Here is a 10884-nt window from a genome sequence, read left to right on the forward strand (position 1 = left end):
TCTCTTAAAAATGTGTTAGGTTACAACATTATTAGATGCTAGAATATTTCTTTTTGTTTTATGCCTAGATACTGTTTTTCCAGACTGACTTTCCTGGGAACTCTGACTCTGGCCACAATATGAAAATTGACAATTTTCCTTTCTCTGTTTACAGAGGAATGCTCACTGCGCTCGCGGAGAGGGGAGAAAGGACCTCACTTTTGGCATGATGGCTTTTGGCCCTATGAACGAATGTTCTCCTAGCATTAGAAAGCTGGTGGTAAGATATTGGAACCACAAATGGGCTATGAGGAAATGAAGAAAACAAAATCCCTGACAAGATCCAACAAATGACCAAATCTCAGCATCTGCTGTGACTTGTAAACCCGAATAAAACACTTCTTTGAGTTCTCTGGCACATTGCAACCAAAGGCTTTTCATGAATGAATATTGTGGCAACCAGATCCACTGGCCATACAAAAATAAACGGTTCATTTCTCATCTCCATGCTGGAAGGTTATCGGGCTGGCTTATCAGAGTGACCTCAGAATGTCAGCTGGTTATCCTATGGTACATTCAGCCAGGTCATTGTGCCCTGTCAGTGGTAATCACAGAGTTCCATCTGGACAGAGGTAGAACAAATTACTTTCACCTTGAATTTTTTTTTTTTTTAATTTTCAAAGATAAAGACTATTGATATTGGCTTTTAAGAAACACATCTGGTGTGCCTTGGGCTGGAGGCCAGATATTTCTGCTGTTGAGTTTTTATATCATTGTACAGGCTTCAGTATTTCAGAATTACTATGCATTTGATAAAATTGACTTTTCTAAAGTTTTAGGGAGAATCTTTTGCTTAGGTGCAGCTGAGCAGTTTCAGTCCAATACTAAAGATGACATACTGAATATAAGAGAAGTTAAGTGACCGATTCAAGGTTGCACAGCTTGTTCCTCATAGATCTGGAATAGAACCGACATCCTTTGGCCCTTTGTCAGGTATTCTTTCTTTGATATCACACTGCTTTTAAGGATGTTTAAAATATTTTAAGATTGTTATTTTAAAATTGTTGTTTGAATCTGCTTAAACCAGACGACTCTAATTGTTCTCAAATATCCATTATCCTTTTCTTCTCTAGTAATAGAACCCCTAATTTTAAGTTGGCATATTGCCACCTTAAGTAAACATTACACATCCCAGCCTCCTTTTCAGTCACGTGTAGCTGAAATAATCTTTGGTGGGAATAGGAGAAATGATGTGTACAACTGCTGGTTGCACCCTTATAGCCATATAGGAAAGGCATAACCTCCCATTCCCTTTTCTCTTTCCCACTCACTGGAGTAGTGATTTGGTCATGACTCATTCCAGACCATGTTGACAAGAACAACGTACTGGAGATGGCAGAGAGGAAGTCAGAAGGAAGTTGGATCCCTGATACTATTATTCATCTGTCTCGCCAGCCCTAGTTAGCCTATGTCTAGACTTTTATGCAAGGGAGAAATAAACATTTATTTGTTTTAACTGCTGATATTTAGATCTCAGTTACAGCAACTGAACATACAGTGCTATTTAATAACTTGAAAATTTTATGCTGCAAGTTAATATTTTATAACTACCAAATTTAAATGCAATAAATGGACGTTATGCTTGTGTAAATATTTGGCAGTCTTGGCATTAAACTGTTACGATCATCTATTACGTGAGATGGCTGTCCATTCCATTCGGAGTCTGTACAATAACTCACCCAATGTGCTCCCTGATGTGGCCTCTCTAACCTGACCCTGCTGCTCTCTCCTCTCAGCTGTGTCCTGCCATGCTTACTTCTTTGCTCTTCCTAAATATTCCAGATATGCTCAACACTACTTCCTTAGGGTAAATGTTGTTTTGTTGGTAGTGTTGGTAGTTTTGCTTTTTTATCCCTCTGTAGCACATCTCTTTGTCTAGCAACCTGCATATGGTATCTTGTTTCCACAATTTTAGAATTTTTCTCCATTGTTATCTTTTCATTAAATCCTCTCCTGATGGCTTCAATAAATTTCATTTTCCATCACCTGGCATTTGTATACCCTTTGCATTCTTAATTTTTCTCCATATCATTTATTTCCATGTTTTCCTTTTTCATTGAAATAACAGCTTTCTGAGAGCGGGGACTTTGCTGTTGCTATGTTCCCAGAACACTGTCTGGCACCTAAAATTCACTAGATAAATATCTGTTGAATGGATGCATGGATCAACAATGGAGTGTTTTTTAACAGATATGAATGATGTTATGATCTACTAAGGGGGTTACGTTATGCTGATAACTCAGTTTGTTTTCTGAAATATCTATAAAATGAATATATTGGCTCCTTTAGAGTTAGAATCTCTTTTGGTGGAAGTATCACTGATTACAATTTTATATACTGGTAAGGCAAACCTCATTCATTCACAAACATCATTGGGTTTCATAGCAGATTACTAAAATCTGATCTTGAAATAAATAACAAAGTCATGAAATTCCAAGGGCTTTAGGGAACAATTTATCAAATATATTCTCTAACATATTAATAATTATACGTTTTAATATATTTCTAATCTTAGTTTTCCCAAAGTAAGAAATTCTATGCTGAATCAGCCTTGAAAATAGAAGTAAAATGAAGAACAAATAATCTTTTCTTGTAATGCCATTAACCAAAGGCTCAACTAGTATGGTGGTATAGTGGGAATGGATTTATTATACTATGTTTGTTTTCCAAAAATGTCACATTACTTAACTTTTACAAGTAAAGTTATATCCAGCACTGAAGCTTGAGTTCTAAGGTTAGCCCAGAAATCCAGTATCAGGCATCTGTAGGATTCCTTCTTCCATTCGAGAGCTCTGGGCTTACATAGGTCTGGGAAACTAGGAGTAGGGCTGATTAGGGGAGTTGGAATCCATCCTACCACACTGTCAGCTACCCCAACAGCTCATCGCTGGCTTTCTCCATACGGAGTCTGCTGCTCTGCACGGGGTGGCACTGTCTGTCCTTCACCGCCATGCTCTCTTCAGATACATGCCCAACCATAGATCTTTTGTCTCTGCTCTCAGCATCATGCTGTGAAGTTTCCTACTCCATCAGCAACCATTGCTGTTTCTCCTAGAAACCCTTGTTTCTATCCCTATTGGAAACTCCCCAAATCTGTCTTCTTTCATACTTACAGGGAGCTACTTTTTTTTTCCAACATAATCAACTCTGTGTGAGCCATGAAGTGCCAGGCCACCACCACTGATAGTCTTGAAAAACTAACACTGTTTATTTCTGCCTTAATTAGGACACAAGTTTAAGAAGTCCAAGAAGACTTTTAAGGAAAGGTTTTAGTGTCAGGAAAAATTGTGAAAGACCTTGAAATAGGCAAATGTAATTTCTGGGCCTTTTATCTAGTACACCCTTCTCAGCTACGTCTGCTTTTTTTCTTTGAGAGCTATTTTCAGAATACTGATGATAATGCAAGTGACTTTTGCTCAGAGAAATATAAATGAAATATGTCAGATGGACTGCCATTGATTATTGTCCTATAGATGGTGAGCAGTTTTGTATCTATTTGTAAATTTATTTTAGAATTCCTGATTGCCTATATGTGGGCTCATTTTAAATTGTTTTTTGAGGAAGTTGTAACATCTTACTGGTTTCCTCATTTAGTGAGTTAAATATAGTCTTTGACATGGATTGATTTTGTATTTGTATCAGAGTCATGGTTTTATCTTTTAAAAAATTATCTCTTATGTTAAAGGCACAATGATTACCTCTCCTTATGAAGGGGCTATAGAAAACATTTATTTTATTTTATCTTATTTTTAAGCTTATTTTACCTCCACCATCAGACGATTTATTTTATTTCTAATTTAAAAAAATACAGTTGATTTTGGCAAATTCAGGTTTAAAACTAAGCATGCCAATAATAAATGAATAATTTCTCCAAGTACAAAGAATTTCCCTTGGGAAGGACTGTTATTTTGGAATATTTTTTGTCCAATTTAGGAAGAAAAATAACCTTAAAATATTATAATACCTAAACAGTGGTATCAGTAATTTAGTTTTTATGCTTGTAGATTAAATAATTCAACATTTATTATCACCAAGACTAACTGAAGCCCAACTCTTTTAGTAAGGAGATTTCCTTCTCCATTTCAATACTAGACTGATATCTTTGAATGTTGCTGAGCAAGTGATGTATGTGATTTATTGATAAATTGATTACAAATGAAGAGTTTTGACACTATCTCCTTTATAATTAGCTAGTTCATAAATTTAAGAAAATAAACAATACAATGAAAAAAAAAAACCCAGTCCTCTAAATGGTTACATTTACCTTCTATTTACCTGAAAATATAAACATGTAGATGACCATATATAGAGTTGCAGTACTAAATATACTTGAATGGTTCTATATTTTTTTTTTTGAGACAGAGTCTCACTCTTTTGCCCGGACTAGAGTGAGTGCCGTGGCGTCAGTCTAGCTCAGGGCAACCTCAAACTCCTGGGCTCAAGCGATCCTCCTGCCTCAGCCTCCCAAGTAGCTGGGACTACAGGCATGCGCCATCATGCCCGGCTAATTTCTCTATATATTTTTAGTTGTCCAATTAATTTCTTTCTATTTTTAGTAGAGACGGGGTCTCGCTCTTGCTCAGGCTGGTTTCCAATTCCTGAGCTCAAACAATCCGCCCGCCTTGGCCTCCCAGAGAGCTAGGATTACAGGCGTGAGCCACCGCGCCCGGCCGAATGGTTCTATTTTTGTATTTTATTTTTTACTTATTTAATTTGAAAAGATTAGAAAATTATAAGTTTGAAATTAGAGCAGCTGTCACTTACACTGGGGGCAATACACTAAAAAAAGAAAAAATCCAAATGGCTAAAAATAATTCAGTTATAAAAGTAAAACTATAATTTACAATATCATGTATCTCATAATAATGAAAACATTAAATGTTTTTCCTTCTAGATAATGAAGATTGTTTTCTCCACAGAAAGCAAAAAAAAAAAAAAAAAAAAGGCAACGAATGATTTGAGATTAAAATCAAACGTAACTGGTATTCACCACAGCAATGTCCAAATCGCCCATCCAGCACAAAACTTTCTCATTCATAATCACACACAGTTAAGTTACTTTTCCCTCAGTTACATCATAGTCCTCTTAAAACAATCTCCCTTTCAAAAGCTATCATATTAGTTAAGCCTGATTATTCTTACTATGAAGTTATTAATTTCATTTATATAGGCCACACAAGTTTAATTGACACATTTTATTTAAGGATAAGACAAAATAAGTCATTTTCCTTTCAAAAATTATAGGATCATCTGTTTTCAAAGAATAATCACAGGTAGCTCATTAAAATGCATTTTGTACCATTAGCAATCAAGCTTTTGAAATGATCACTAAGCGTTCACCCGAAGATTATCAATGCTATATGAAGCATAAACTTGTTTTGAAGATTTGTGTCCATTTAAAAATGAGATACAGTTTGTACTCAAGAGTTTTTAAAAAGATAACCCCCATACATACTGTTAATTTGCCTCAAGTAACTTCTTAGAAATATAGTATAAACAGTTAAGAACCATAACAGTCATGGTTCAAATTGCAACAAGATTTTCTTGAAACCCAGTACAAAGGTTGCTGGCTCAAGACTATATCCCAAAGTAGTATTGGTATAAGATTTGATTGTAAGACTCTACCTGTGAAAAAAAAAAGGTGCACACTTGGTTATGTATGGTTTTTAAGCTTGAGCTACAGTTATGCTACAATCATTCCATCCTCCCGATCTAAAGTCAGTCACGTGGAGATATGCACATTCTCTGAGCATTGTTTAGGGTCCTCAGTTTTCCAGTTTTGATGGGGATTTAGAAGGCATTCAGAAGTCAGTGTGCTTTTATTTGGAACAGGATGAATTTTACAAATTCCACTTTCCTCCGTTAATGACAGGCCACAGATCCCCAAGTATGCATGCAAAGCATCTGGATGACTGTCTGGCTGCTTGACAAATCCCTCCACAAGGCTATCTTGGGGTGATAAGATTTCTATTTTTCTCATAGTTAGTGTATTGGAAAATTTTCAAAAACTTTAGAGTTGTTCCCACTCAAAATGAATAACAGGTGTTTACAAGCTTATTAGGTCTTCTAGGATAAGTATTTTCTTGCCTTCTTATACACCAGTTCTTTATTCAGTTGAATTCCTTTTCTGAGAAAACAATTTCTAGTTTACCCATTAGACATAGGAATGCAATACCACAAAAAGTAGATCCTCTATGAGATTCAAGTCCAGCTCCTTGTGCCAGCCCATTCTCATAAGACATATTTTTTCTACTCTAGGTGATGGCTTTCTTCATATCCATGCTTGACCAGATGTTGAGCATATAGCAAATACAGGAAGCATAGTAAACAAATTGCATGTCATTTTCACTGACTTCAAGTATTGCACAAAAACTCCCATCTTGCAGCTGAAGGGCTCTCAAGCCTGCTAAGCAAATGTCTTTATTCACTCAGCTTAAGTAGTCTCTAAGAATAACTAAGCACTAAAGGCTAGTGTAGGTCATTGCTATGTAGCCACTGCTGTAAGTACAAGCTGTTCCAAGATTCTTTGATGAATTGAACGGATTACCTAGGTTTGAAGAGCCTTGGAAATCACAGAGATTTAGATTTGACTCTGCTGGTCTGGAGTGAAGAATAGCGCTCAAGCAAGACCTGGTGACAGTGGTGGAAGAACCACACATACAGGCATCTCAGGAAATTCAGCTGTTGTCCCTAACCACTCCCTGCCAACCTCTGGTCCCCAGTGGCCGCCATTCTGCTTGGGAAAGCATTTATTTTAAATATTTGCATTGTGCCTTCATTTCCTTCTTTCTTAGTGCACCAGAATAGCTTAAAACAAAACAGAACAAAATAAACATTAACAAAGGACATCAGTTAGTTATATTTTTCTTTTTAACAACTCACCATTATCTGATCTTTATATCAAAATTCTGAGCTTTAATAATGCTCATAAAAACATTTGGGTAAGGTATTTTGATATTCATAAGATATTCATAAGAACATCTTTGTTTTGCTGAGCCTTTGTCACATACTAAGAAAAGTTTAGAATTTATCTAAATATTAATGGAAGAAAAAGGCCAGCAGAGTTAAATAAAATGTTAAAAATATAGAATTAATAGGGATTGCATTAAATCTGTAGATCACTTTGGGTAGTATAGACATTTTAACAATGTTGATTCTGCTGACCCATGAGCATGATATGGTTTTCCATGTGTTTATATCCTCTGCTATTTCCTTCCTCAGTGTTTTGTAGTTCTCCTTGTAGAGGTCTTTGACCTCCTTAGTTAAATATATTCCTAGGTATTTTATTTTCTTTGTTGCTATTGTGAAGGGTATTTGGTTCTCAGTTTGACTATTGTTGACATATAGGAATGTTACTTATTTCTGTACATTGATTTTGTAACCTGAGGCTTTTCTGAATTTTGTTTTTTTATCAATTCCAGTAGTGTCATGGCAGAATCTATGGGGTTATCTAGATATAAGATCATATCATGAGCAAAGAGCTATAGTTTGACCTATTCTGTCCCCATTTGGATGCCCTTGATTTCCTTCTCTTGTTTGATTGCTCTGGCTAGGACTTGCAGTGCTATGTTGAATAGAAGTGGTGATAGAGGGCAGCGTTGTCTGGTTCCAGTTCTATGTGGGAATGCTTTCAATTTTTTTCCTGTTCAGAATGGTGTTGGCTGTGGGTTTGTCATATATGGCTTCTATCATTTTTAGGTAAGTTTTGTCTATGCCTATTTTGTTAAGCCTTCTTATCATAAAAGGGTGCTGAATTTTGTCAAATGCTTTTTCTGCATCTATTGAGAGGATCATATGGTCTTTTTTTATTTGTATTTATGTGGCAAATTACACTTATAAATTTGTGTATGTTGAGCCAACCCTGCATCTCTGGGATAAAGCCCACTTGGTCATGATGGATTATTTTTTTGATAAGCACCTGAATTCGGTTTCCTAGGATTTTGTTGAGAATTTTTGCATCTATACTGATAAGGGATATTGGTCTGTAGTTTTCTGTTCTTGTTGCATCCTTTCTGGGTTTGTTACCAGGGTTATGTTGGCTTCATAAAATGTTTTGGGGAGGATTCCCTCCTTCTCGATGTTGTGAAATAATTTCTGCAGGATAGACACCAGTTCTTTTGTAGGTCTGATAAAATTTGTGTGTGAAACCATCTGGTCTGGGACTTTTCTTTTTAGGAGGGTTTTTTTATTGCTGCTTCAGTTTCGGTACTTGATACTGATCTGTTCAGGAATTTTATTTCTTCTTGATTGAGCCTAGGGAGGCTGTGTGTTTCTAAGAATTTGTCCATTTTGTCCAGGTTTTCAAGTTTATGTGCCTAGAGGGTTTTATAGTATTCACACATGGTATTTTGTATTTCTGTAGTATCAGTTGTAATTTCTCCTTTTTCATTCCTGATGGAGCTTATTAGAGTCCTTTCTTTTCTGCTTGTCATTAATCTAGTAAGAGATGTGTCAATTTTATTTTTTCAAAGAACAAACTTTTTGTTTTATTAATCTTCCATATACTTTTTTTATTATCAATTTCATTTAGTTCTGCTCTGATCTTTGTTATTTCTTTACTTCTGCTGGGTTTGGGGTTGGTTTGCTCCTCCTTTTCCAGTTTTTTCAGATGATTCATAAGATTGTTGATTTGTGATCTTTCTGTCTTTTGATGTAGGCATTTATGGATACAAATTTTCCTCTCAGGACTGCTTTAGCTGTGTCCCACAGATTTTGATAACTTGTGTGTCCTTTATCATTTACTTCAAAGAATCTTTTTGTTTCCATATTAATATCCTTCTTAACCCAATAATCAGTCAGCAGAAGGTTGTTTAGTATTCATGATTTTGTGTAGAGATGAGCGTTTCTGTTGGAGTTGATTTCTAATTTGATTCCACTGTGGTCTGAGAAGATGCATGGTATAATTTCTATTTTTTAAATTTTTTTCAGACATGCTTTGTGGCCCAGGATATGGTCAATCTTAGAGAATGTCCCATGAACTGATGAGAAGAACATATATTCAGTGATTTGGGGATAGAGTATTCTATAAATGTCAGTCAGGTCTATTTGTTCTAGAGTGCTGTTTAAGTCCATTGTTTCTTTGTTTATTTTCTATTTGGAAGATGTGTCCTGTTCTCTCAGAGGGGTATTGAAGTCCCTGGCTATTATAGTGCTGCTGTTTATCATTTTGTTTAGATCAAGTAGGATTTGCTTTATAAATCTGAGTTAGGTGCATAGATATTGAGAATTGTTATGTCTTCTTGTTGAATTGTATGTACCCTTCACCATTAAATAGTGACCATCTTTGTCTGTCATTACTTTTGTTGATTTGAGGCTAAGTTATCTGAAATAAGAACTGCTATGCCAGCTTTCTTTTGGCTTCCATTTGTATGGAATATTGTTTTCCATTCTTTCACCTTAAGTTGGAATGTGTCTTTGTGGGTTAGATGTGTTTCCTGAAGACAGGAGACACTTGGCTTGTGTATATTATTCCATTTGGCCGGCCTATGTCTCTTTAGTGGGCAGTTCAAGCCATACATTTATTGAAAGAAATGATAAGTGGGGTAGATTTCTGTTCATCCTCTTGAGTTGAACTTTGTTGCTTTGTTTTCTCTCTTGAGCCATTGTGGTATCTGCCCTTTGTTCTTTAGCTTTTGGATGACTTTTATAGTGGTGAGTATTTATCATGCTCTAGAAAAAATGATTCTAAGCTTTTTTAGTAATCAGAGAAGACCCCCTATAGCAAAAGCAATCTTAAACAAAAAGAACAAATTGGGAGGCATCAATTTACCTTATTTCAAACTATACCACAAGGCTATATTAACTAAAACAGCATAGTACTGGCACAAGAACAGAGACATAGACCAATGGAACAGAACTGAGAACCCAGATTTAAAACCGTCTTCATATAGCCATCCAATCTTTGACAAAGCAGACAAAAACATACACTGGGGAAAAGAATCATTATTCAATAAATGGTGCTGGGAAAATTGGATAGCTGCATGTGGAAAACTGAAACAGGATCCTCACATTTCACTTCTCACAAAAATCATCTCATGGTGGATAACAGACTTACAGCTAAGGCATGAAACTGAAGGAATTCTAGAAGAAAATGTTGGTAAAACTTGTATAGACATTACCTTAGAGAAAGAATTTATGAAGAAGACCCCAAAGGTGATCACAGCAACAGCAAAATTAAATAAATGGGGCCTGATCAAATTAAAAATCTTCTGCACAGCCAAGGAAATTATCACAGGAACAAACAGACAACCTACAGAATGGGAGAAAATATTCACGTTACACAACCAATAAAGGACTGATAACCAGAATCTATGTAGAACTCGGGAAAATCAGGAAGAAAAAATCAACCCCATTAGAAATCAAGCAAAGGACATGAACAGAAACTTTGCAAAAGAAGACAGAATAATGGCCAGTAAACATATAAAAAAAGTGTTCAGCATCTCTAATTATCAGGGAAATACAAATGAAAACCACAATGAAATATCACTTAAACCAGTAAGAATTGCTTTTATCAAAAAGTCCCAAAACAATAAATGTTGGCATGGATGCAGAGAGATAGAAACACTCATACACTGCTGGTGGGACTGCAAACTAGTACAGCCTCTATGGAAAGCAATATGGAGATACCTCAAAGAACTAAAAATGAATTACTATTTGATCCAGCAATCCCTTTACTGGGCTTCTACTCAAAGGAAAAAAGACATTCTATAGAAAAGACATTTGCACTAGAATGTTTATAGCAGCACAATTCACAATTTCAAAATGTGGAAATAACCCAAGTGCCCATTAATATATGAGTGGATTAATAAAATGTGGTATATGTATACCATGGAGTTCTACTCAGCT

General features: G+C 35.7%; 1 pseudogene; it reads right to left on the minus strand.

Moving 5' to 3' along the window:
* Positions 1-5761: 5761 nt before the first annotated feature.
* On the minus strand, positions 5762-6698 carry LOC105811708 (annotated as a pseudogene).
* Between the last annotated feature and the right edge of the window lie 4186 nt (positions 6699-10884).

Source organism: Propithecus coquereli, unplaced genomic scaffold (genome assembly GCF_000956105.1).
Source record: "Propithecus coquereli isolate 6110/MARCELLA unplaced genomic scaffold, Pcoq_1.0 Scaffold105, whole genome shotgun sequence".
NCBI lineage: Eukaryota > Metazoa > Chordata > Mammalia > Primates > Indriidae > Propithecus > Propithecus coquereli.